The sequence below is a fragment of the Mus caroli genome, chromosome 4, assembly GCF_900094665.2.
Source record: "Mus caroli chromosome 4, CAROLI_EIJ_v1.1, whole genome shotgun sequence".
Classification (NCBI taxonomy): domain Eukaryota; kingdom Metazoa; phylum Chordata; class Mammalia; order Rodentia; family Muridae; genus Mus; species Mus caroli.
Genome location: NC_034573.1, coordinates 47,578,688 through 47,604,092, shown reverse-complemented (window position 1 = coordinate 47,604,092; position 25,405 = coordinate 47,578,688). Strand labels below are relative to the sequence as shown.

Sequence of the window (25,405 nt, the reverse complement as noted above, 5' to 3'; positions counted from 1 at the left end):
CCACTGTCAACATCCCAGCTCAGAGAGGAGGATTTCTAACTAGCACTCTGCTCTTAGGGCTGTTTTTCATCGAACTTCAACTAAAATTCGCCCCGTACCCCCCTCCCCCGCCCCCGGAAGTTCATAGCCCCACCCCTTTCACATTCACTGCCCTCTCTTTTTAGTGGGTTGACTGACTAACTCCACCCCTTCGCTCCGCCCCCAGGTGCTTACCCTTTGCCTTCTTAAGGTGGTTGAGATCCTGGCTGCCAAGCTGACCTGAGGTGGGGGAAGGGAGCCGAGGAGAAGGTCTTTTAGTCCACATTTTCTTTAACAAAGACACCACTGTGCAAAGGTCCCTTGGGAAACCTGAATGGTATTTATTGTTACGCCGAAAGCCCTCTGTGCATCTGCTACCTCTCAAGACAAACACTGTGTTCATAAAACCAGACCCCTGCCTCTGAGGCCTTGGAGAAAGGCTGGTCTCCAGGGTGCAGGAATGAGGGCTTGGGAAAGTCAACACTGCTGGAGGGTCTGCAGAGGGAAGCTCTGGGGTGAGAAGGAGGGCCTGCTGACTACCTACTCCACAAAGGTAGGTACTGATGGGAGACTCCCTGTGTAGCCTTGGCATAGCCAGTTTCTCCTTCAAGAAACACATAGGTCTTTCTCTAAGACCCTGGAGCTTTTATACTACAGGCGAAGAGAAGACTCTGAGACAGTTTTATAAAAATGAAGAGAACAGTATTTCATCTTGATGTTCAGTTCTCTTAGTCCTGGCCACTGACTTTATAGATTGTCTCCAAACTTGAGGACGGCTCTTCTGAATGTTTTTCCAGAGATGCAGATTTGGGTCCTCAGTCTTGTCCAATCATTAGTTAAAGGATCCTGACCACCTTCCCGATCATCATTTTAATCTGCCTTATGTCAAAATTTGGTTGAGTCAATCTATCAAGCATCCTCCTCCTGTTTCCCTTTGCATCTTCCCATCCACTGGCTTGGGTATCAGTTCCTACTTTGTTCTTGTTGGAAGCAGAGTTGAACCCCAGTCTCTCTCCTCCGACCATCCATGAGACCTCACTGTACTGGGTTCTCGACTTATGACCATGCCCCTCATTGAATAATGTCTTTAACAAGCATCATGACTGTCCTTTTCTTTCACACCCCAAATATATCTCAGGCATTCAAACAGAGAATGAGCTCTCCAGTTGCTGTGAGCATCCCAGTCTCCCTGGGTAACAATATGACACCAAAGAAGAATGGATAAAGGCTCTCAAGCCCCGTTCACATAACATGCTTCCTCCCCCCCCCCCCAACTCAGTCATCCAGGGCAACAGACAAAACATGACATGATGGGACTTGCAAAGCGAGCAAGTTTGGAAATTTTGGCTCTTCTCACCCTACTCGAATGATATATGATCCAAGTCCGACCTAGAAAATGCAAGCTGGGAAACAAGAGAAGACCCTGTCAAGGGCCCCTGTGCAGCAATATCCGTGGATAATCATTTAATTAGCTTCCCACACTTGCAGGAACTTCAGTCTATTTAAGACGCACTCAGCAGTTCCTCCTGGACTAGGCCAACCCTCGTGGAGCTTGGACCCAGAATGCCTTCCACCTGGGATGGATATTTGGAGAGTCTTAATTGAAGGAAATTCCTATTTTTATGTCGAGATGATGTACCATCAGCATTTCCTCACCCACAAAAATACACAGAGGGGCAACTAGTTCAAATAACTGGTTTAAATCCGTAAATTGCAGCATTGCTTCAAGTTACTTTTAAGGTCGTTCTGTGTCTATGGATAAGTTAGATGGCATCATAAAATTTTTAGAGCTAATGCAGTTGTTATACAGTTGGTTCATCTCATCAGTCAAGATAGGTCTAAGGCTCCCCCTTCTCCCTCTTTCTTCTGATTGTCCTTGAGACCTGGGGGAGAATGACTGCTCTCTCAGCAGACCTGCCATGACTGTATCCTCCCCTTCCAGGATGCAAGGTCTTACATCTTTGGTTTTCTTTTCTCTGGTGAGAGACAGGATTGCTAAATAGGGTTAATTTCTTCATTTGGTTGTGTTTCTGTTGTGTAGCCTGATCATCTCCTTCCTCTCTCTCTCTCTCTCTCTCTCTCTCTCTCTCTCTCTCTCTTTGTATTTCTTCTAGAAGCTTTGCTCTTTAGTGACCTTCTCAAGCCATTTCATTAAATGCCCTCTGCCTTGGTAAATTACAGTACTTTGAAGCCTTGGAGTTTAGCATATAAAAAAGCAAGCGCCTCTGTATACTGCCCTGGGATAAGGTGTGATGAAAATCCCATACAAGCTGAACGGTACTTCCTAATCAAATGGGAGTAACAGATGGCTGCTGGAGCAAACCATCACAATGGAAATATCTGCAGTTCTCATGGTAACGGAATCTGCCAGGTCTGAGGGATTTGCTGTTTTCAGGACATCTGAGCTGCAATCTCTTTCGAGCTGTCTAGCAGTCTCCCTTTCGCTCTTGTGCTCTCTCTCTCTCTCTCTCTCTCTCTCTCTCTCTCTCTCTCTCTCTCTCTCTCTCTCTCTCTCTCTCTCTCTCTCTCAGCATGATGGGGATAGAGTTGAAAGGTGGAGTCTGATTTTGCATTCCAGCTGTGATTAAAGACACAGGCATACATCCCCAGAGATAATGTGCTGCATATTCATTATGCTATCTAGAACCTCTTTAGCCACTGGGACACAACCGTCACACAATTACAATATGCCTTCTTCAGGAGTGAAAGGGGGGCGGGGGTTGGGATGGAGAAGATCAGAGAATGGCAGCCAGGGAGAGTATGAGGAATTAAGATGCATGAGACGTACCTTGTAATAAAGATATGGAGCCATATTAAAAGTAGCAGTTGTTTCTATTCTGTGGCCACATGTCAAGATGACTTAACAGAGCAGGATAAAACATCTAGCCTGGGGGAGGGGGCAGAGAATACAGGATATATCGGATTTCCAAATCATAGCGTAGACTAAGTGGAAAGTAAACAACAGATAAGCAGGCATGTACCTTCCTGATGAGTAAACACATATGGAAGATTTCGTGACACTCCGTAGTCAGAAAGGACACCCATCTCAAGGAAGAGGTTCGCATGTAGGCACCAAGCTTTCCTTCTGAGCCTAAGGTTCGGGTCTAAACCCACAGGACTCTATCAGAAGGACTTGGTGTGGGGGTTTTCCCATGATTTTTTTCCCTTCATGTTATTCGTAGCCTCCCAATTTTACAGCCGTGCACGGAAAGAGGGAAAATAATCAGCCACAATTCTATATTATTAAAGTCTTTTCTCCAAATCCCTATCGATTTAAAGAAATAAGGAAAAGTATACTGCCTTCTTTGCTACGGTACCTGCCAGCAAATATACATGCGCGCAAGCTGACACACAGGGTTGATTCACAGCTGCCTTGGTCCCTTGGGTCTTTGAGTTTGAAGATCAGACAACATATAAGAATTCAGTCATGACTCAAAATGGAAACAAAGACGACCATTCTTAGCCATGCCAGCCAGCTACAGGGAATGAAAAACTACAGGCTGAGGCCGAAGCCCCCTAGGACGCTTCCCCACCCCATTGTCCTTGAGGGCACTACTGTTAAATACATATGACAGCCAAAGAGATGAGGAGAATAGTTGCCACAGAGCAATGATTGGATCTCCCTTTTCATGAGCTAGAATAGCCAGAACCATGTAAGCCAGTGAAGTAGCACTTGAGAAGGGGCCCTGGGAGGCGCCATTGTCTCCCTCTCATTTGGTGTCTGGAGAACATATTATATAATATAACCTTTCTCCCAAGCCTGTCCTGCTTTGACTGGGAACTTCTTCCTTTAGAAGCCTGCGGATAACAACTTGTGGATGGCAATCTCCTTAACAAGCCGGATTAGTTAGTTTAAAGCGATGAGCTGAGGCCATTTGTGCAGATGCTAATCAAAAAAAAAAAAAAAAAGAAGAAGAAGAAAGAAAAGGGGTGGGGGGCGGGGTTAGAAAAAGCTTCATGCACCTCCCTCTCTTGTAAGTATAATATAGACAGAAGAGCGTGTCCCCAGGCCACATATCTGTGAGAGCTGGACTTACAGGCACACAGAGGTCTTCCGGGCTCTAGGGTTAGAAGGAAGGGAAGGTTACCATGAGGCTTGTGGTTCTAAAAGCATAGCCATCCCAGGACTGTCTGAAACATTTCCTTTCTTGGATGCTGTTCTTCATTTGTTTCCTAGGAGGGCTTTGACTTTCCAGCTCCTAGCACAGAACCTGGCACACAGAAGGGGTCATATGTTAAATCTTTGATGGAGGACGGAATTTGCTTGAGGAGTGGCTACAAAAGGAAAGAGGTCAAAAGAAATGCTCGTGTCAAAAGCAAACAAATCTGACACATATGTAGTGGTCCCATTTTTCCTTTCCACAGTAAGAGCAAAACAAAAATTGCACTAAACACAGCAGTCAGCATATCTGGAAAGATGCTCTGTGTCTGCCGAGATCAATGGCCAGACTGATTATTAATGTCCAACCACAAAAGGCACTCCATAACACACACAGGAGAGAGAGAGAGAGAGAGAGAGAGAGAGAGAGAGAGAGAGAGAGAGAGAGAGAGAGAGAGAGAGAGAGAGAGAGAGAGAGAGAAAAGCAGCCCAGCTGATGATTCAAGCTCAGGGTCCTGCAGAAAACTTAATGCCATTAAATAAAATTAACAATAATCTGCCATTTCATCAGCTTCTCTGAGAGGTCCCTTTTTTTTTGCCTCAATAGGAAGCTGACTCACTCAGGGGGGAAAAAACAGTTTTCTCTAAAACTTTCTAAGAAGAATATAATACGCATCTTATTACATATGAATCTGTGTGGATAATCAGCATGAAAGGAAAAAAAAAAAACCCAAGTTGCTAAAGAGACATTCAGAGTGTGTGGCACACTAACAGCTGAGCGTGCACATGTGTGCACACAAGCAGGCTCCAGCGCCTTCTGAGGAATTTAACTGCCTTCAGGGTACACGCATTTGTTTTAAGGATTCTCTAAGCCAAATGCTTTCTGGCACGCTGGCCTCCTAAGAAGCTGCGGAAGCCTGCTGAGATAATTCAGTCAGAAACATTCAACTGCCCTAGACACTGGAGAAAGGTAAGACTTGGGAAAAGTTGTTTAAAAAGCAAAACACAAAGGCAGGCTGTCTGGGCAACTCTCATTCCTCACCCAGGTTGCAGGAGATTTCATTTCACATAGGAAGGTTGGATCCAACTTCAGAAACGTACAGATATCAGCTTCGGAACCATCCGTCTTTTACAGACAGACTAAGCTCTTCTCCATATCCAGCCCATGTGACTTCTTGGCCACCGAGATTTTGTAGCTGTGTACAGTCGATGGATCTTTCCTTTTTCTACACACCTGTCATCTAGGACTGAGGGGCAGAATTTTTGTAAACACAGTGTTTGAATCAACTCGTTCTGTTTTGTTTCGTTTTAAACTTCTTTCCTCGTTCCTTGGAGTCTTCACAGCCAGATTAGAATGATGAGAGTCGGGGTTTTTTTTTTCCCCAAAGAGTTTCTTCACTCTCAGCCCTCTCCAGAAAAGACCCTCAAGAACGGATCCAGAATATTTTGTCACAAATAAGCTCAGCTGGCCTAAGTAGAACCCTACTGTACACCACACACTGGCAACATACTGAGGAACTGAAAAAAAACCAAACAGGTGCTGTCATGCCCTCAGTGAGTATCCAGTCAAGCTGTGGGCATTAAAACAAAAATACAGTTGGGTGTGGAGCATGTGCCTTCAACCCTAGCACTGGGAGGCAGAGGCAGGGGTAGGAAGAGAATAACACTGAGGAAGGTTATCCAAGATCTCTGACATCAAAAGCAAGTTCGTTATTTTAGTGTTCCATCAAACATGTAAAACTTGATGGGTTTTGAAAGATTGTATGTAAAATGTCAACAAGTATAAACAAGGACATTCTAAATAAAAGACTGCTATTAATACTGAGTACCAGTATTGGCACCCAAAGAGTCTTGACCCTGAGAAGAAGAAACTAAACTGAGATAGATCTAAAACTGACATCACCTTAGAGGAAATGCCACTGAATCCCACAAGCATTTGGGACCACTGAGCATCATCAAGCAAAGGAACCTCATAACTAGAAACTATGGTTCCACTAAGTTCCCTAAGACATGAAGTGTCTGTTGGCTAAATAACAATCCAAGAGTGTATTAGTAGTGGACAGTTCAGGGGGCAATCTGACTTCCACAAAGTGCCCTTTGACTTCTGAGAAAATGTGACTCTTTAAGAGTCAAAACGAAAAAAATAAATAAATAAATAAATAAATAAATAAATAAATAAATAAATAAAATAAAATAAAATAAAAAGAGTCAAAACAGCCAGCTGTAGAACCAGTCCTATTTTTCAATGCTTTTGGAAATAAATAAACCTTTCTATTTCAATATTTGGCATTGTGACAAGACCTGAGAGGAACTAGAGAGATAATTAATAAGGGCATGAGAGGAAAGTGCAATTAAAAATGGCAAAGACTACCCTGCAAATAAGTGGCTCATCCTGAGAAAGATTTCTACTGTGATCTCTAGCCTCAGACTGAAATCTAATCACTCTGAATGCCTCATTTAAACATTATGGGATTGAGGAGACCCATCATGGCTCCTGGCCTCAAAATTACACAGGAAGCAAGACTATAGTCTGACCTCACTTTTCTGTTGGTTTAAATCAACCAAAGCAGCACAGCTTAGTTCTGATTGGCAGAACGCTCCCTCACCTCAAGTTCAAATGTTGTCCCTCCATTTCTCATCCAGGAGAGTTTAGATAGATTCTATAGACTCTAGCGACTCAAGAAAATTCCTTACTAGAGAGTTTAAAAACAAAACCAAACTGAGAGATTTCTCCTAGAAAACAAAAACAAAACAAAAAAACAAACAACAAAAAACAAAGGTAAATTCTCTTCGTCTAACTAACTAAGAGCCTGTGGTGGAAGACTTTGCTGGAGCAGACCTGAAGGCAGAAGTCCCACCTAGCTTGGTGATTCCTGACCTGATGGAGTTCACAAAGCCTCTTTCAATTGTGGAGGTTTTCCATCTAAATACAGTCCACGTTTGCCACCCATAGAACTTTTGGCTTCTGAATCTTTTACATTGCGTGAGTCATCACTAAATCACTTCCTGCAACTTGGTGTCATAACTCAATGCACAGCTTAGGAAGATGGGGTCACAGGGACACACATCTCCTGAAAGGGAGCTCATGCCCTGGGCTGCAGTAAGGGCTACAGTAAGTGGCGATTTAATTGGATACAGTGTGTTCTGCTATTGTTGCAACATGGAAATCAGTTATTTTAAAAGTAGCTGGTGACAATTGCCAGCTCAGCAGGCACAGTGGTCAGAGAAGAGTCTAATTCCAATTACTGCTGGAAACAGAATCGCTTATATTCTAGATGTTTGTGAATAGCATCATTGTTTTAATTACCGTCGTCATCATCATCATCATCATCGATGTTGTTCACTGTATTTTTCCAATGTTCTTAAAAAGGGACAGCGGTCACAAAAGTCCATTTCATATTTCCTGAGTTCTCTTGCACTTAGATTAAAGGGGGTCGCTGAAATGAAAATAAGAGAAATTCTTTGACATCTCATTCCTGATGCGTTAGTCAGGGCTGGAAAGATGACTCAGCAGTTAAGAGCTCTGGTTGTTCTTCCAGAGGACCCAAGTTCAATCCCCAGCGCCCATATGGCTGCTCACCATTCTCTGTAGCTCCAGCTCCAGGCCATCGGACACCCTTTTCTGTCTTCAGTGGACACCAGCTACACACACACACACACACACACATGCAAGTAAGTATCCATGCCCGTGTGATAATTTTTTAATTAAAAATATACTTGACTCATCAATCTTGAAATCCAGATTAATACATGATGTGTTTTTATTGCAGTGCCCCTGTGCTCTTCCACTTAAGTATGGTCTTCAGCTACACGTCACGACAGTAGTAGAGAGTATACAGCCCATAAAACTTTACATGTTACTGAGTGGTCCTTGTTTTGCCAACCCCTTCTTTAAATTATCATCATCATCATCATCACCGTCGTGTTTATCAACATCATACTCTCCATTTGCAGAAGGCTTGGAGAGTCTGTGCGCTTGGACCCATGTCTCGTACTAACACTTTTCTGATATACAAGTGAGATAACTGAAGAACCAGAGACACCTCAGCAGAAGTTGCTTCTCCATGGGAAATTCAGATCAGACACTCTCTCTACTATGGGATCCTTGGTGTTAGCATTTTGTCTAAGCTCTGCTCCACAGTTACCTGGCAACTGCCAGGTGTGCCTGACCCACTATCAAAGGGGATGCTCGCCCCCTCCACTCTCTCTTGCTCTCTTTCCTTATTGCTCCCGCTCTGTCTTCTCTTCCCTTCCCCTCCTCTCCTCTCTCTCTCCACGTGCTCATGGCTGGCTTCTACTCTTCTCTCTCTCTCTCTCTCTCTCTCTCTCTCTGTCTGTCTCTCTCCTTCCTTTCTCTGTCTACTACCATCTCAACTCCCCTCCCCATGCCCTGAATAAACTCTATTCTATACTATGCTGTCCTGTGGCTGGTCCCTCAGGGGGAAGAGATGCCTCAGCATGGGCCCACAGAGGCACTCCCTGCCCCCACACCTGACTGCACCTCCACCAAACACATTCCTTCTCTCTTTGTCTTTTTATAAAACACAATACTTGGAGTAAGGGTGTAACTTTGTATGGAGTGGGAAGACCAGCTCCTGGTTGTTGGTAAGAATAAGAGGACTTGTGCTTGACCTAGAGAATCGACACTTAATTAAGAAATGACAGGGGTTGTCAATGCTTACTAAAACACCTTGGGTAAAATATCTGTAACTGCACGTATTCCCAAGCATGGAGACTAGAAACATTTAAATGGGGAGACAACAACGTGGAAATGTAACATGAGTGGCCCTGTAGACACTGTAGTAGCTGAGAACGTGGTAGAAATAATTTAGAACCTACTTAGGCTTATACCTGAGTTCAAATCCTGTGTATCTTCGGGAAGTTTTCTTAGGGTCTTTAAACTTTAATTGCTTGGTCTACAAAGCAGGAATACTTGCTGATAACTAAGACTTCTTCTTTGTAGTTGATGTAGAATGTACATGAGATCACTTCTGAAGCCTGGCATTGTGTGGCAGGGTTCTGCAGAGGGTTGTTCGATCAACCCCTTCTTTAAATCATCAGCATCATGTTTATCAACATGGTCTACATACATGCTTGATAGTGTGTTAGACTTCAAAAGAAAAAGAGAGACAAAAATGTCTTTCCTAGGAAAGCTAATTTAAGTGTCCTTAGTAAACAGAGATAATGCCCCTAAATATTATTTGATGCTATATTTAACTTGCCTTTAAATATTATTCTTAAAATACTAGTGCTTGGATATTTATATTACTCTAAAACTCTCTAAAATGAACACAGGATCTGTATATGGTGGTAAGTGCTGCCAAGGTGGCAAGACTTGGCATCACCCAAGGTATCCATCACTATAAGGAGGGATTATGCCGACTGGGTTCATTGAGATGGACAGACTCACTCTGAAAGTGACTGCCACCATTTCTTGGGCTTGTGTCATCAATGGAATAAGAAGAATACAGTGCCAAGTGTGATGGTGCACACCTTTAGTCATCCTTGCGTCCCAGAGGCAGAAGCAGGTGGATCTATGTGAGCTCAAGTACAGCCTGGTCTACATAGAGAGTTGCAGGCCAACCACAGCTATACAACAAGATCCTGTCTAAAAAGAAAGGAAACAGACAGAGACACAGAGAGACACAGAGACAGACAGACAGACAGACAGACAGACCGAGCAGGTAAACATAAGCACTTATCTTTCTCTGCTTTCTGAATATGGATACAGTGTGGCTGGCAGCATCCAGTTCCTGCTGCTTTGAATTCCTTATCAAGCTGGACTATCACCCCTAAAACGGTGAGCTCAGATAAGCCCTTTTCCCCTGAAGTTGTGTTTGTCAGAGCATTTTATCACAGCAATAGATAAAATAACTAAGACAGTGGGTATGTGTGGAGTACAGTATAAAGATTTGGCTTTTGCCTGCTTTATAGGCAAAGAAAGTGAGGTCATATCTAGAGTCCAATAATTAGCACATCACACCAAGACTGGTTGTTGTACAGGTGTGCTTAGTACCTACTTGGCACTTAGCCCCGAACATTTAGCATCTGTCCGCACTCGACCTAGGGCACTTAGGATTACCTTGGACTTCTTGTAAAGGTCTTTTCATAAGTCGATCCTGAAACATGGGGAAGGCAAGGACCTCAGAAAGCCACCGTGAAAGGAGTGAAAGCAGGAGCAGAAGACTCTGAGAAGGAAAGCGACACACCCAGGAAAGCAAGACTCCAGAGGAGGGATGAGGCTTGAGCTTCGGCACTCAGCTCCATGCAGTGTGCCTTTAAAAAAAGACCGTGTCTACACTTCTCTATTGCTTACTATCTGAAGCTAAGCCAGAGGGATGTACAGAGTGAGATCTTTGTCTTCGTTCAGGAAGGGTACAGGATAAAGACTCGGTGCCAGTAATCTTCCTTGGATTAATGGTTTCTCTTTTATCTGCAGTATTTCTGCTCAGATGTCTTTTCTCTGAATGAGTCAGAGGAATGCAAATGCTTGGTGCAGTCTGCCTGAAATATTTAAATCCAGTTTTGCAATGTTTTGCAGGTTTGGAGGGGGAAATTACACACACACACATACACACACACACACACACACACACACTCACGATGAAATGACAGATGAGAATTACAGACACCGCAGCCAGCAATACAAAAATGTGGTATTTCAATCTGACAACAAACTCATTTTTCTTTTTCCATTTCTTTGTTTCTCCAGATCAACATTTCGATGCCTCGTGAGAGGGGAAGGAATCTGCGACATTCTTTTGTGAGACCCGGAATCTCATCAAGAATGTATCTGACTACATGGGAAGGAGCTATTTTATTTTGTCTCCCGAACGACAAGCTTTCATTCTGCCTTGGACACATCCCTCCAGAAAGCATTCTCCACACCCTCATAGAGCTGGGCAGTTGGACATGATTTGTGCTCGTCTTCTGACTCCTCTTTATTCTCTTTATTCTCTGGCTCAGGCATGGGCTTGCAGGCAGAGTCTCACAAGGAAACCTGAATGGCATTAATATTCAAATCCTCTGGCTTGGTCTGCAGTGGCCTGATGGAGCTTGCACAGGGCAGACACTGGGAGGGAACAAATCTTGAGGAATGCAGCAGGGTAAATTGGGATTTAGCTTCCCTCTCCGTGTGCAGTACTTAACGTGAAGGCCTTATAATGAAAGGTCCCTTCCAAAGGCTTTTATGGCTGCAAGAAAGAGCTCCTACAATGTGATCCCAAGGACAGAAGGAGGCTTTCTCGTTTGCCTTTCCACCTCGTGTGAAAGAATAAGCTCATGCCTTCAGGACAAAGGTTTCTTTAAACAACAAAGTGAAATGCTTTCAACGTCCATGAACATCTCCCAACATCAATGAGATTGTTGTTCACAGATGGAAAAGGGGAGGGGAAAAAATGTTGGGCATGAACAATTGGTCAATACGGCATTGCCCTCACAACCATAAAGACAGCATCTGAAATGTGAAACTTCTCTCCCTCCTATTAAATTAGGATTGATGACTTCTCAGGGATGTTCAGCATCCTTTGACTTTGCTTAAATAATTTATAACCCTTCTCCATGTCATGGTTTCTGGTATTTTCTTTTTCCAAGCCTATACCTGAATTAAATCTGGGAAAGTCTTAACACAGAGCACAAAATACTTGTTTTTTTTTTCTCAGAGACTTCTCACAAACTGGCTCTTTCAGAAGAGAGCATTGAGTATTCACTGACACCTAAACTGGGGCAGGTATGATGCCGGAGGCACAGAGATGGTGAGCGCACCCTTGCTTTAAGAGAGCTAATGCCTGGCAGAGAAGAAGAAATCAGTAGCCAGAATTTAGTCCAGCAAATGCCAGAGAAGATGAGTGGACCAGCCAGGAGAACTGGGCAGTTGTTTGTTTTTAATTGCTATTTGAACTGAGCCTTAAAGAGAGTAACCATTGAAGGAATGGACACAAGAATGAAAAATAAAATAAAAATTTATAAAAAACAATGAGGGATGACAGCTGAGGTCACAGATCTCTGGACAGACAATGAACTATATGTCTTGAAATACAACTGCCTCCAGGAACAAAAAAGTGTGTTGACTTTCCTAGACCATATGACTTTGGGTTTCTGTTACCTAATCCCGCTACTGATCATGAGCTGATATCACCTGAGGGCCTTTTTTAGAAATAAGAACAATCAGACTCCAGTCTTTTCATGAAAAGTGTTGTGGCCCTAACATCTGCATTATAGCCATCTCCTTCCACAATTCCCTCTCCAGAAAACTATTCAGGAAATAAAATTCTCATAGCATCCTGTAGCTGCAGACATGAATCCAGGAGTTCAGTGGATTACCAATTACAAGCAATTAAAGAAGTTAAGAGGTGACAGGAAGGGAATAATGCCTTTAATGACAAGGCAGTCAGGGTCTCTGCTTTGTAGAGGGATATCATCTCTCTGATACAGGAATCCACTCACTTGGAAGGGCCCCTTTAGCTCCTATGAATTGTGTAGACCTGAAGAACAGTTGCAGTACAGAATAGAATCCCACTGTGAGTAGCTACAATTTACTCACTGTGTGCTCTTAGGGAATCAAAGCCTGTTACACCAACCTGCCTTTAAACCGTCATCTATGCTATGGACAGTTTTTACACCTACGAGTACATCCTACCCCACCTCTTACAGCTAGGGCAGTCTGCAACAATAGAAGGGTATCCCGGGTATACATTTAAATGAGGTGGAGACTCATTTACTCTCTAAAATGATTCTAAGGTTCTGCATCACACCGTGTGAAAAATGACTAAGTCCACTCATGCATGGGACAGGATAATTCCGGCCAAGTTGACGCTGACAGTATTTAAAAACGATGATGAAGGAGACTGGCCTTGGCGACGCCATTTAATCGTCACCCTGAGTGACAAAGAAACACACTTCCTTCTCCCGCTCATTTATCTCGCAGCTTGGTGGTTTATGAGATGGGGGCAAGTGTCTTGAGAATGGGAAAGAGAAAGGGTGGGAAGGGACAATGTGTGTAAGTGAACAAGTGAGAGAAAGACAGAGGGAAGGAGATGGGTTGAAAAGGGAGATGCAAAGGGGGAGAAACAGAGAAAGACAGGGAAAGCGACGGAACAGAGGGGGATAATGGGACACGGAGGAAAAACGCGGGACAACTAAGATTATCTCAGATGACTCTTAAATATTAAACAAAGAATACTTTAGTAAGCTCCTAGAATGGGCTTGTTTTTAGACTCATTCAAGAAATCTTCAGGGTTTCCAAGTTTCACCCAGAGGGATTAGGCAAGTCAGCCCAGAATTTCTTGTTAAAAGCTTAAGGGCTCAATTCCTGTGAATATCCAAGGAAGTGTCTCATCCAAACAGGTATCAGGTTCCATACTAGAGAAGCAAACAGGTCCCAGAGCACAACCGATTCTTCTCACTCAGGCAAAGTGCCCTCTGAATCCTCTTCATCATGGAGAGGGAAGGAGGCTCTCCCTAGTGGGGCAGTTCTCTAGCCCTCTAGGTGGGTCCACAAGCCTCCTCCATAGCAGTGACTGCTTGGTGGGGTCAGTGTGTAGACTACATTCCTGTGTGGCTTTGGAACATGGGCTTGGGAAGGGAATCCAAGCTAATTTCAGCATGTGTAAAGCTGGCAGATTCCATTAGTGATTGTGACTCCAGAGCAAAGCGATAAAGCCGCTGGATGCAGGGTCTCAGAACTGAATGTCCAAACTCGAATCTGTGATGTAGAACTTCAATTCTATCAACTCTTGGTGTCAATCTCTCTCTCTCTCTCTCTCCCTCTCCCTCTCCCTCTCTCGCTCTCTCACTCTCTCGCTCTCTCGCTCTTTCTCTCTCTCCTTTCTCCCCTGGCAGAAATTTTAAAGAATAAACTGATCATGGGTTTCCCCCCCCCCTTTTCTGGATTTCTCATTCTTCCTTTCCTTTCTTCCTCTTTGAGACATACTATACGAGGGAGAAGGAAGGGCATTTAGAATCGATGTGTCAGTTACCCCTTGCCTAGGCTTCCTGCCTAGAGTCCATCGGGTGAGGCAGCTGGTCTCCCGGCTCCATCAGGAAGCACAGGGCAATGAATGCTGTGTTCGGCTTGCTCTCTCCAGTCCATGCAATCTGGGTCCTCAGCTCATGGACTGTAACACCATAGATCTTCCCATCTCTCTTAACCCTATCCCCTCCCTCACATATCCAGATGCTTGTCTCTTAGATGATATTAAAGCCTGTCAGGTAGGCACTTAGCACTAACCAGGACAATCACCGTTTCTGTCTTTTACCCTGGTGGACTGGGGAAAAATGAATCATAGACAAGCCTTCATTGACAGTCCCACCAAAAGCCACAGCACAATTCCCAAAATAACCAAACAAGACAAAACGACTGCCCATTTCCCTAAATGTCAAGCCCTAGGAAGTCACCTCCCACCTTTATGAAAAGACATCTCAACTACCACTTTGAAAAAGGCATTGAAGTTAGTACTTAAAAGTTGTGGTTATAGTTGAGATACCCCAATTCAATACATCTATAGACTATGTGCATTCAAAACAACCAAAATAAATTATGTGTGCTGCCAAATCCTATCATGTAATATACACTGTGTTTATTATAAAATAATACTTTGTGTTTCTATTTATAAAATGTTTTTATTAAAAAACATATCATTTTATAAGGTAAAATTTATATTACTCAGGATATGAAGAGCTAATAACTAGAGCCACTAGTTTCGTTCTTCTCTCTCCCTCTCCCTTTCCTTCCCCCCCCCCTTCTCTCTTTTTAACAAAAGGCAAGATTTCATGCCAAGGTAACACAGTTCAGTTACCATAATAATACCCTTCCCTGAACAATGTCAGGAAAAGTATAACACAGGCACTCGGAGTTTCGCCAGAGTCCTTGGTTGTCTTTGGCCAGGAGCTCCTAAGCAGCACTTGTCAGCTGAATGTCCAAGCCAGAGTTGCCGTGATCAATGGAAGAAACTATAAGGCCGACTGAAGTACATAGAGAACAGAGTGGAATTGTATAGCTCATTCTGTACACTGCTGATCTTCCATGCAAATATCTCGTGACATAAACATCTCTGCCCATTATCCATTTTACAGATCAGGAAAATGAAGCTCTGAGAATCACCTTGCTACTATAATTGTAAAACTATAATAAAAAGGAAAATCACAGGAGGTATATTAGTGTTTTGTGCATCCCATGTTAACCTTTGAGAAACTGCTATGATAATAACTAGTTTTCTCATTGGCTGCCTAAAATATTGCTTTTTATCAATTTTATATATTACATTTTGCAAAAGGTTTACATAAGTTTTTTAAAAACCACTTTAGCTAAACTGTTGCTCTAGGGTATATATGTTCCCCATGGAGAGGAGGGGCCGTGTAACTCCCAAAGGTTAAAAATTTTGGATCTTGAAAGCCAGAAAATTTAGATATTACAGTGGTAATCTCTTTCCTTCCCAGGGTCAGGAACACCATCGTGTATCCAGTATTTCTGTGGTGTTAAATTTTCACCGTGTTGAGAGGGACTAGGAAATAATATTTTAAAAGGCTTTTTATAAGGAGAAATGATGAAAGCAAGCCGAGCAACATGCTCTAAGGCGTTAGAAACCAGAGAACTCAAGACAGAGAAAGAAGAAAGCTTGAGTCTCATGCACCCAGAGAAGCCCAGTGACAGAACTCTCAGTCCGTGAGGTCTCTGTGGACTCCACGCCTACTGAATAAGCCTGGCTTGCTTGTAGCGTTAGACATATCTACTCATAAGGACATTTACAAGCTCCAACCCCTTTGTTTCTGAGAAGGGACAGCATTCTGACCTTATTTTCATTTCACTGAAGGAAAGACTGAGATCACCCAGGGGCATAGTAGCATCTGTGGCAATCAGAACTCACTCCAGAGCAGCACCCTGAGCAGGGTCAGCACTCAGAAACTGCAGAGCAGACAAATAGAAGAAGGAGAGAGATTTGATTGGGAAGATCAGATGAAAGAATGTTTTAACCAACCACCACCTACTCCATACTGCTGACTGATAGGTCCAGAGAGAAAAAGAAACACACCTAAATAAATGTCTCCAGGTTAGGGAGCAAGCCCTTGGCGTCCCCTCTCACCTGACAGCCCCAGTTGAAAGGTAACTGAGTCAGGAGACAATGCAAGTGAGTTCTTCCTCTAGCTGACCCAACCACTCATAATGCCTTTGTTTGTTTGTCTTGCTTTCTTTAAAGCCCTTACAATACTCTGCACAGGGTACCATCTGCTGAAGCGGGATGAACAGGTAGCTTTAAAATGATGATAGCTCTGGGAAATGATAATCACCAGGTCATAGAAAGCTGCACTGCAGTGTATAAATAAGATAAGTAAAAGTGCTGAGGACTGCATGTTTGCTTTAATAAAATGTGTTTTCCCTTTTCGTGGAGAATGCCTTTCTCAAATGCCTGGGGAGAGAAGCTGAACCATAGACCAGAAATGCGCAGACAGTTCCAGAATCCAGCAATGAGGGTGGGATCAGAGGGGAGAGGGATGAAATATTACTTACTGAGACACAAAAGGAAAAAGGTTGGACCAGAGCCTTTGTGTTGAATTGCCAAAGCCATGGAATGCGATCAGAACTTCCAGGTCTAATTGTAAAGCTCCCCTCCGTGGAGGCCGAGATTCAGTGGTTAAAAAAAAGGGTTTGGCTTTTGGCACAGCTCTCGACTAGCTGCATGACCTTAGAAAACACAGTCTCTCAAAAAAAGGGGGTGGGGACAACAACTCACATGGATATAGGAGTGTTTTAATAAGTGGATGTCTGTTGTGGTAAATCTCCAACCCAAATATGCAATGAAAACATAACTCAGTTAATATGAATACAAGCTGTGTGCCTAGATGAGCAGATCTACCAGTATACCACCATCTTCCACATTTATGAGTCCTCTTATTGTGGTTTCTCCAGGCCACATGCTTCTGCTCCGCTTTACTTCCACCTCCTCTGTCATCCTCTCTCTCTCTCTCTCTCTCTCTCTCTCTCTCTCTCTCTCTCTCTCTCTCCACTTTCACCTCCACCTTTGCTTTTTCTGCCCAATCACTGGCTCTAGCCTTTATTTTACAAATTAAGGTGGGAAGCAGGTTTACAGGAAATCACCTGAGTGCTGACTCATTCCTTGTTGGTAGGCCCTCCCAGGAGAACAGAATTTGCATCAAATTACAAAAAGCCCCAGAGCTATCTGCAACAGATGTCTGTGATGTGTCCACTCTGCTGCTTGGTACACTTTTGGTGTTTGATGCTTGGTACTGATGAAAAGATAATGGTGATGCTGCTGCTGGTGGTCCATGGGTCTTCCCCAGAAAGCAGCTGCATGGCTCAGTCCTTAACACCTTCAGTAGCCTGAAAGCCATCATTCCCTATGAGATCTCTCACTGGAAAGCATAATTTATTGAGCAAGAATTTCCTACACAAAGTACTTCAGCCACTAAGAACCAAGTCTAAAAAATATGGGCAGCTTCTGAATATTAGCAAATATAGCACTTTTCCTGGGTTCTCTGAACAAAGTAGAGTTTTCAGTGATATGCAAGATGTCAAGCCTACAGGAAGATGCTCTCTTTCTCTACAACTATGGACACAGAGGGTGTACAGTTTCATCTTCCCAACAATTCTACAAGAAAATGAAATGAAAATGAACCAAAGCCCTTTCTTCAACTGAGGAAACATCTAACCCATGTTAGGAGCAACATGCAGGAAAACAGAAGTATCTCTTTGAAGAGCCAGTCCTTAAAACAGAAATTTCCATAGTCTTAATACTGAAAGACCCACAAAGTGAGGACTCCCCCATGTTCTGACTCAGGAGAGGCGACACCCCAAATCACTCACGAGAAATGGTCTTGATTCGAATTGCAAGAGGACTTTTATTTCAAGAGCACTCTCATGCCCATAGTCATACACCATGCAGGGGTAGAGGACCTGAAAAAATATAATGTAAAAGCAAAATTCTAGGCCTTTAGGCCCAGGCTTGAGAATGTGACCTCTATGACTCAATGCTCCAAGGTATGCTAATCATAAAACAGACAGCAACATTCCTCCACCCACCCACTTCCTGGGTTCAAGGAGTGTTCATTCAAAGAAAGTCACCCTGACCCACTCTGACCATTGCTGGAACCCGCTATGCAGATGGGCTATTGCTAGAGGCTCATTGTTACTGTCTTGACTTTCCACTTCCTTATGACTCTTAACTGGTATTTTTTGGTATTTTCCAACAATGCCCTTCCCACCTCCTTGAGTTGTGGTTTCTTCCTTTAAATATCCCCTTACCCAGCTACTCAGGGTGCCACAGTCCTCTACCCCTGCATGGTGTATGACTGTGGGCCTGAGAGTGCTCTTGAATAAAAGTCCTCTTGCAGTTTGCAGCAAGACCGTTTCTTGTGAGTGATTTGGGGTGTCGCTCTCCTGAGTCAGAACATGGGGGTGTTCTCACGTTGTGGGTCTTTCATTTGGTGCATTGGCTGGGAAACATGACCACCCCTCACACCCGAGAACTGACTTGGAGGTATGGGGATCCCTTCTTGTGTGCTGTGCATGCTGGCAGGTGTCTCTGTTCTGAGTGTTGTTTTCTGTTTTCTGAAATGAACGTGCGCTTGTTGTGTTGGTTTGTTTGTATCTCATCCTTTGTTTCTGAAGCACGGCGCAGCCTGAGTTTGGATCTGCCTGGGTTTAGTTTCTCTGGTTCTGGTCATCTAGGTGGAAGTGGACGACAGTGTTTGTACACAATGGGGTTTTCTGAAATGTGCGCGGTTTGTATTTGCAGTTGTCCTTTCGGGCCGCAAGAACTGGAGGACTGTGGTAGGCAGACATGCTAGAAGGACCACAAGCTGCTACCCTGGGAGACGCCCCAGAAGGTCTGAGGGAGCTCCAGGGATGCCTGGAGATTTCCCATCTGGGTGCCGAGTTGGAATCCCTTCTGGAGAGGAGAGATTTTGTGCTCACTCAGCCGTCTGATTCTGTTTCTGGGTGTTAGAAGTCCTGCAGGAGTCGGGTTCTGGTCTCAGTTATCATAATCTTTTTTGTGTGTGTCTTGTTTGTCTCCCTGTATGTGACTTAGACGATGGGGCAGACCATTAGCAATCCCCTTCGACTGACTCTTAACCATTGAACTGAAGTTAGAACTAGAGATAGTTTACACATAAGAGAATGAGTTTGAGAAAAGCAGTTCTCTCCGACTATCTGGAGCTAATTTGGTAAAAGAGAAAAAGAAAAAATAAATAGACAGTATCACTTGGTCTTTGGAGCTCTGCACCTATAGTTAGGAGTCTAGTGTGGCTGGAGAAGCCCTGCTAGGAGCTGATTGCAAACGCTGCTTTTAAAGGGACCAGCAACTTCTCAAGTTCTATGGTAAGGTAACTGATGGCTGTCTTTCCTACAAAAATCTCTGTGCTTGTGATTATTGGATTCATCAGGTGACAAGGTGCTCCTCTCTGGAAATTACAGCTAGAAAAATTAAGAATTTTGTTTGGTTTAAATAAGCAAATGTATACGGCCATTTCATTTTTGTTTCTGAATAGTTTCAAAGGTATAAATATGTATTGGTTATAGATTATTGGCTCATAAGTTATTGATTATGGATTAAAACTTTGTAACATTGGTAACAAAAAGTTGGCTTAAAACTGGTAACTTTGGGTTGGAATAATTTAGAACTACAACAAGTGGCATGAGCCAACCCATGGAAACAGGCCTCTAAAGATACACCTGAATTGGGTAATATTCTATGTAATTCTTATCCTAGAAACCAGACTTATAAAAGATAGGATTTAGGGCAGTGTCTTTTTGAGGTATTGGCGGCTACACCTTCTTGCAATTGTGTGCAGGTACAGGCAGCCAAACTTTGTAACAAGTAATGTTTTTGGTGTTAATTTTTAAAGAGAATGGATTGTTTACACTGTTAAAATTGGGTTTTGCTTCCCAAAATTGTGGCTGTACTCTCATGTTACAAAAGAAATTGAAGGCTTCTCCCAAATTGGAGCCACCAGCTAAATCCATCAGTTCCTCCAAAATCTATGAAGCCTCCTGAGTGGCCTAGTCCACTACCTCCCCTTTATCCACAGCCTCAACCCCAGCCACCGGGGGGAGCCCTGAACCCCTCGGGGCAGCGAGAGGCAGAACACTGTGGGTACATGGAGCCGCAGGGACTCTGGTGGACCCGCCCAAACTTTAACCCTTCAGTACTGGTCATTTTCCTCTGCTGATGTTTATAACTGGAAAACTAACCACCCCCCTTTCTCAGAGGATTCCCAATGCCTCACAGGGTTGGTAAAATTCCTTATGTTCTCTCATCAGCCTATTTGGGATGATTGTCAACAGCTGTTGCAGATGCTCTTCACAATCGAAGACCAAGAGAGAATTCTGTTAGAGGCTAGAAAAATAGCCTGGGAGCCAAAGGGTGGCCTACACAGCTACAAAATGAGATCAACATGGGATTCCCTTTGACTCGCCCCAGTTGGGACTGCAACATGGCCGAAGGTAGGGAGAGCTTGAAAATCTATTGCCAGGATCTTGTCTCCAAGGTGCCTCAAGACAGGCCCACTAATTTGGCTAAGGTAAGAGATAATGCAGAAGCTGATCGAACCACCCTCAGTGTTCCTTGAAAGGCTTATGGAAGCCTTCAGGCGGTTCACTCCCTTTGATCTTACCTCAGAAGCCCAGAAGGCCTCAGTGGCCCTGGCCTTCATAAGGCAGTTGGCCCCCGATATCAGAAAGAAACTTCAGAGATTGGAAGGTGTATTAAGAGGCAGAGAAGGCATATTACGAGAGAGAGAGAGAGAGAGAGAGAGAGAGAGAGAGAGAGAGAGAGAGAGAGCGAAAGGGAGAGGTGGGAGGTGGGAAGCAGAAGAAAGAAAAGACAGGAGGGATCGTAGACAAGAGAGTAATTTGACTACAATGTTGGCCACAGTGATAGGAGAGAGAAAAAAAAGACAGGACCTAGAAACCTGGGCAACAGAAGACCAAACCTCAGCTAAAAAGGCTCAGCTGTGTCAGACTGAAGTTACTTATTTGGGATACACCCTTCGAGACAGGAAGGAGTGGCTAAAGAAAGCCAGAAAAAAGACTGTAACTCAGATCCCCACCCTAACTACACTAAGGCAAGTAAGGGAATTCTTGGGTACTGCTGGCTTCTGCAGGCTCTGGATACCTGGGTTGGAGACCTTAGCTGCCCTGTTGTACCCCCTAAACAAAGAAGGGGAAGTGTTTGTGTGGACCCCAGATCACCAGAAAGCCTTTAAAGAAATAAAAAAAAAAAGGCCCTACTGATGGTCAGCCTTTGCCTGACCTAACCAAGTCCTTCACTCTTTATGTAGAAGAGAGATCAGGGGTCACCAGAGGAGTCCTTACTCAAACTTTGGGACCTTGAAAAAGGCCAGTGGCTTACCTACACAAGAAGTTAGACCCTGTTACCAGTGGGTGGGTTTCTTGCCTGAAAACTATTGCTGCCATAGCTCTGCTTGTCAAGGATGCTGATAAGCTCACTCTGGGACAGCAAATAGTTGTAGTGGCACCCCATACTCTTGAAAGCATTATCCGACAGCCTCCTGATGGATAGATGGATGACCAATACTTGTATGACACAGTATCAGAGCTTTTGTTAACTGAATGAGTGACCTTCGCTCACCCTGCTGTCCTCAATCCCAATACCCCACTGCCTGAGACTTCACCTACTCATCACTGCACTGACATTCTGGCAGAAGAAACTGGTACTCGAAATGATCTGAAGGATCAGATAAGCCTTGGCCTGGGAGTTCGAGCTGGTACACGGATGGCAGTAGCTTCGTGGTTGAAGGTAAGCGGAAGGCAGGGGACAGCAGTGCAGTGGTAGACAGAAAGCAAGTGATCTAGGCCAGCAGCCTCCCTGAAGGGACTTCAGCCCCAAAAGCCAAACTTGTGGCTTTGATACAAGCTCTATGAATGGCAAAAGGGAAGTCTACACTGATAGCAGGTATGCTTTTGTCACTGTACAGAGCAATATACAGACAAAAAGGGCTGTTGACATCTGCAGAGAAAGACCTAAGATGCTGTGGCTAAAGGAAATCAGATGGCAGTTCTAACCGCCAAACAGGTGGCCCAAGGAGCAATGATCCTGGCAGTCAAGGAGCCTAAAGATTATTATGACATCAGGGAGACCAGCTTTAGATACACCCCTGAAGACTATCAAGTTATGGACAAATTAGGACTGGTAAAGGAAACCCTGTATGGAGTAGTAGAAACAGAAAAAAGAAAACTAGTCCTCCCACAGGAAGAAGGACGCAAGTATGTTACCCAACTTAATTTACTTGACCCACTTGGGGGCCAAGAAATTAAAAGGTGTGGTTAGGTCCTTCGACTACTATGTTANAGGACTCTCTGACTTGGCAGAAGAAATAGTCAAAAGCTGCAAGACCTGTGCTATGACTAATGCAAGATACTCCATGTATATACTCCTGAGAAGAGGCTCAGTAGGCCTGGAGCCTACTGGGAAGTAGATTTTACAGAATCTAAGCCAGCTAGATATGGCAACAAGTACTTATTAGTGTTCATAGACACCTTTTCAAGGTGGGTAGAAGCTTTTCCTACGAGGACTGAGACGGCCAATGTGATAGCCAAAAAGATCCTAGAAGAAATCTTCCCGAGATTTGGGATACCCAAGGTAATCAGGTCCAATAATGGACCTGCCTTTGTTGCCCAGATAAGTCAGGGACTGGACAAGATATTGGGGATTGATTAGAAGTAACAGGTAGAGAGAATGAATAGAACCATTAAGAGACACTTACCAAATTGACAGCGGAGACTGGCACTAATGATTGAATAGCTCTCCTACCCTTTGTGCTCTTCAGGGTTAGAAACCCCCCTGGACAGTTTGGACTGACACCCCCCCTGTAGAAATTACTCTGCGGGGGACCCCTCCACTGGTAAAAATAGCCTCTGTACATAGTGCTGACATGCTGCTTTCCCAGCCTTTGTTCTCTAGGCTCAAGGCACTCAAGTGGGTGAGACAGCGAGTGTGGAAGCAGCTCTAGAAGGCCTACTCAAGAGAAGGAGACCTGCAAGCCCCACATCGCTTCCTACTTTCTACCTTTATAGGACCCCTTTTGATTTTGCTTCTGCTTTTAATTATAGGTCTATGTGTGTTAAATAGGCAAGTCGCCTTTATTAGAACAAGAATTAGTACAGTGTGCCTTTTAGTTTTGTGACAACAGTATCACATGCCTTAAAGGATCAAGTGTGTCAGGGAGAAGATAGTGTCTAGTTCTAAGATTAGAACTACTGACAAGTAGAAGTGGGGAATGAAAAAATATAACATAAAAGCAAAATTCTAGGCCTTTAGGCCCAGGCTTGAGAATGTGACCTCTATGACTCAATGCTCCAAGGTATGCTAATCATAAAACAGATAGCAACATTCCTCCACCCACCCACTTCCTGGGTTCAAGGAGTGTTCATTCAAAGAAAGTCACCCTGACCCACCCTGACCATTGCTGGAACCTGCTATGCAGATGTGCTACTGCTAGAGGCTCATTGTTACTGTCTTGACTTTCCACTTCCTTGTGACCCTTAACTGGTATTTTTGGTATTTTCCAACAACGCCCTCCCCACCTCCATGAATTGTGGTTTCTTCCTTTAAATATCCCCTTACTCAGCTACTCAGGGCGCCATGGTCCTCTACCCCTGCGTGGTGTATGACTGTGGGCCTGAGAGTGCTCTTGAATAAAAGTCCTCTTGCAGTTTGCAGCAAGACCGTTCCTCGTGAGTGATTTGGGGTGTCGCATCTCCTGAATCAGAACGTGGGGGAGTCCTCATGTTGTGGGTCTTTCAGACCGTGGTGCCCCAAGTAGCTGAGTAAGGGGGTATTTAAAGGAAGATACCACAACTCAAGGGGGTGGGGAGGGAGTTGTTGGAAAATACCAAAAATACCAATTAAGAGTCATGAGGAAGTGCAAAGTCACAAGAGTCACAAGGAATACCTAGTAATTGTGCAGGTTATTTCTCAAGACAGTTTCTATGAGCCCCTAACAATAGCACATTTGCATAGTGGGTTCCATGAATGGTCAGGGTGGTCCTTTTTGAACAAACATTCCCTGAACCCAGGAAGCAGGTGGGTGGAGGAATGCCGCTGTTTTATGATTAGCATGCCTTGGAGCATTGAGTCACAAAGGTCACATTCTCAAGCCTGGGCCTAAAGGCCTAGTTTTTATGTTTCATTTTTTCAATACTATGCAGCTTAGTGCTTCTAACAGGGAAGCAACAGAAAATCCAAACTTCAAATTTGCTTGCATAAAGAATGCAAATTTGTCTTTTTGATTTATGTAACTAAGGAGTTGTGCTAATTTTCTCTCTGTGATAAAGATTTCAGAGAGACAGTTTTAGAAATAGGAAGATGAATTTGGGCTCTGTGTTTCTGAAGCTTGAGTTCTTGGTCACTTGGCCCCATCACTGTCTGCCTGAGTGAGTCTGAAGGTCATGGCAGAGAGATAGAGCACAGCTACCCAGTTCATGGCAACTGGGAGGTAGAGAAACTGAAGAGTGGTCAAGGAATGAAATCCATCTTTCCAGGGTATACCCCAGTGACCCACTTCCTCCACAGCCTTACCTGTAACTTTATACTACTTCCCAACAACGCCATCAAGGAATTATTCCATTCAATAGTTCAGAGCCCTAATGGTACAACCATTACTTAATTACTAGATATACCAGATGAGAATAATACCTGTTTGCCTTCAACAAAATAACAGGTCTTTTGAGGGACACTTTATACCAAAAATACAATAATAGCTTGGGGAATAAATCTATCTTCAGGATCCGGGCTATCTTGGGTAACTTCACCATCAAGCTCCACAAAGCAGCTGCCCAGGAGATGTAGGGCTCTGTTCATGGAGTTCCTTGCCTTGTAACCTCTCAGAACCAACTTCAGTGAAGAAGAAAACATTTATGCGTTTTCATCATGGACAGTAAGCTCCACTCTGGTTGGAGTAGATTAACTCATGTGCCTGTCTCTGAACCAGTCCCAAAGGGTTAGGGGAGAAGATTCTTTGGTGAGATATTCAGAGCCCAAACTGGAATCAAGGTAATGCCAATCCCACACATTCCATGTGATTGGTCATAGGAGGGATGCTTTCCCTATGGAAATTCAAGATGCTAATATCCTGTAGAAGAAGTCATGGCCACTGGGAAGAAATATCACAATAATGCTTTTTAAAAGGAAAATTCTTCTAAAACCAAACCAGAGTTCACTTTGGGATATCTAACTAGAGGTCAGAGAATAGACAAATATTACTATAGTTGCTTGGGGCTGACTTATCAAATCAGTGCTTTAAATAAGAGAT

General features: G+C 43.8%; 1 long non-coding RNA gene across 2 annotated transcripts in view; it reads right to left on the bottom strand.

Moving 5' to 3' along the window:
• Positions 1–3,960: 3,960 nt before the first annotated feature.
• LOC115030860 overlaps positions 3,961–25,405 on the bottom strand; it is a 93,057-nt gene continuing 71,612 nt past the window's right edge. The window contains exons 2-5 of one of the 2 annotated variants that reach the window (XR_003836429.1): positions 7,698–7,759; positions 7,425–7,554; positions 5,160–5,364; positions 3,961–4,229 (exon numbers count right to left, since the gene is read on the bottom strand). This is a non-coding gene — a long non-coding RNA (uncharacterized LOC115030860). The remainder of the gene's footprint in view (positions 4,230–5,159; positions 5,365–7,424; positions 7,555–7,697; positions 7,760–25,405) is intronic. The other variant, XR_003836430.1, reaches the window with a different exon arrangement.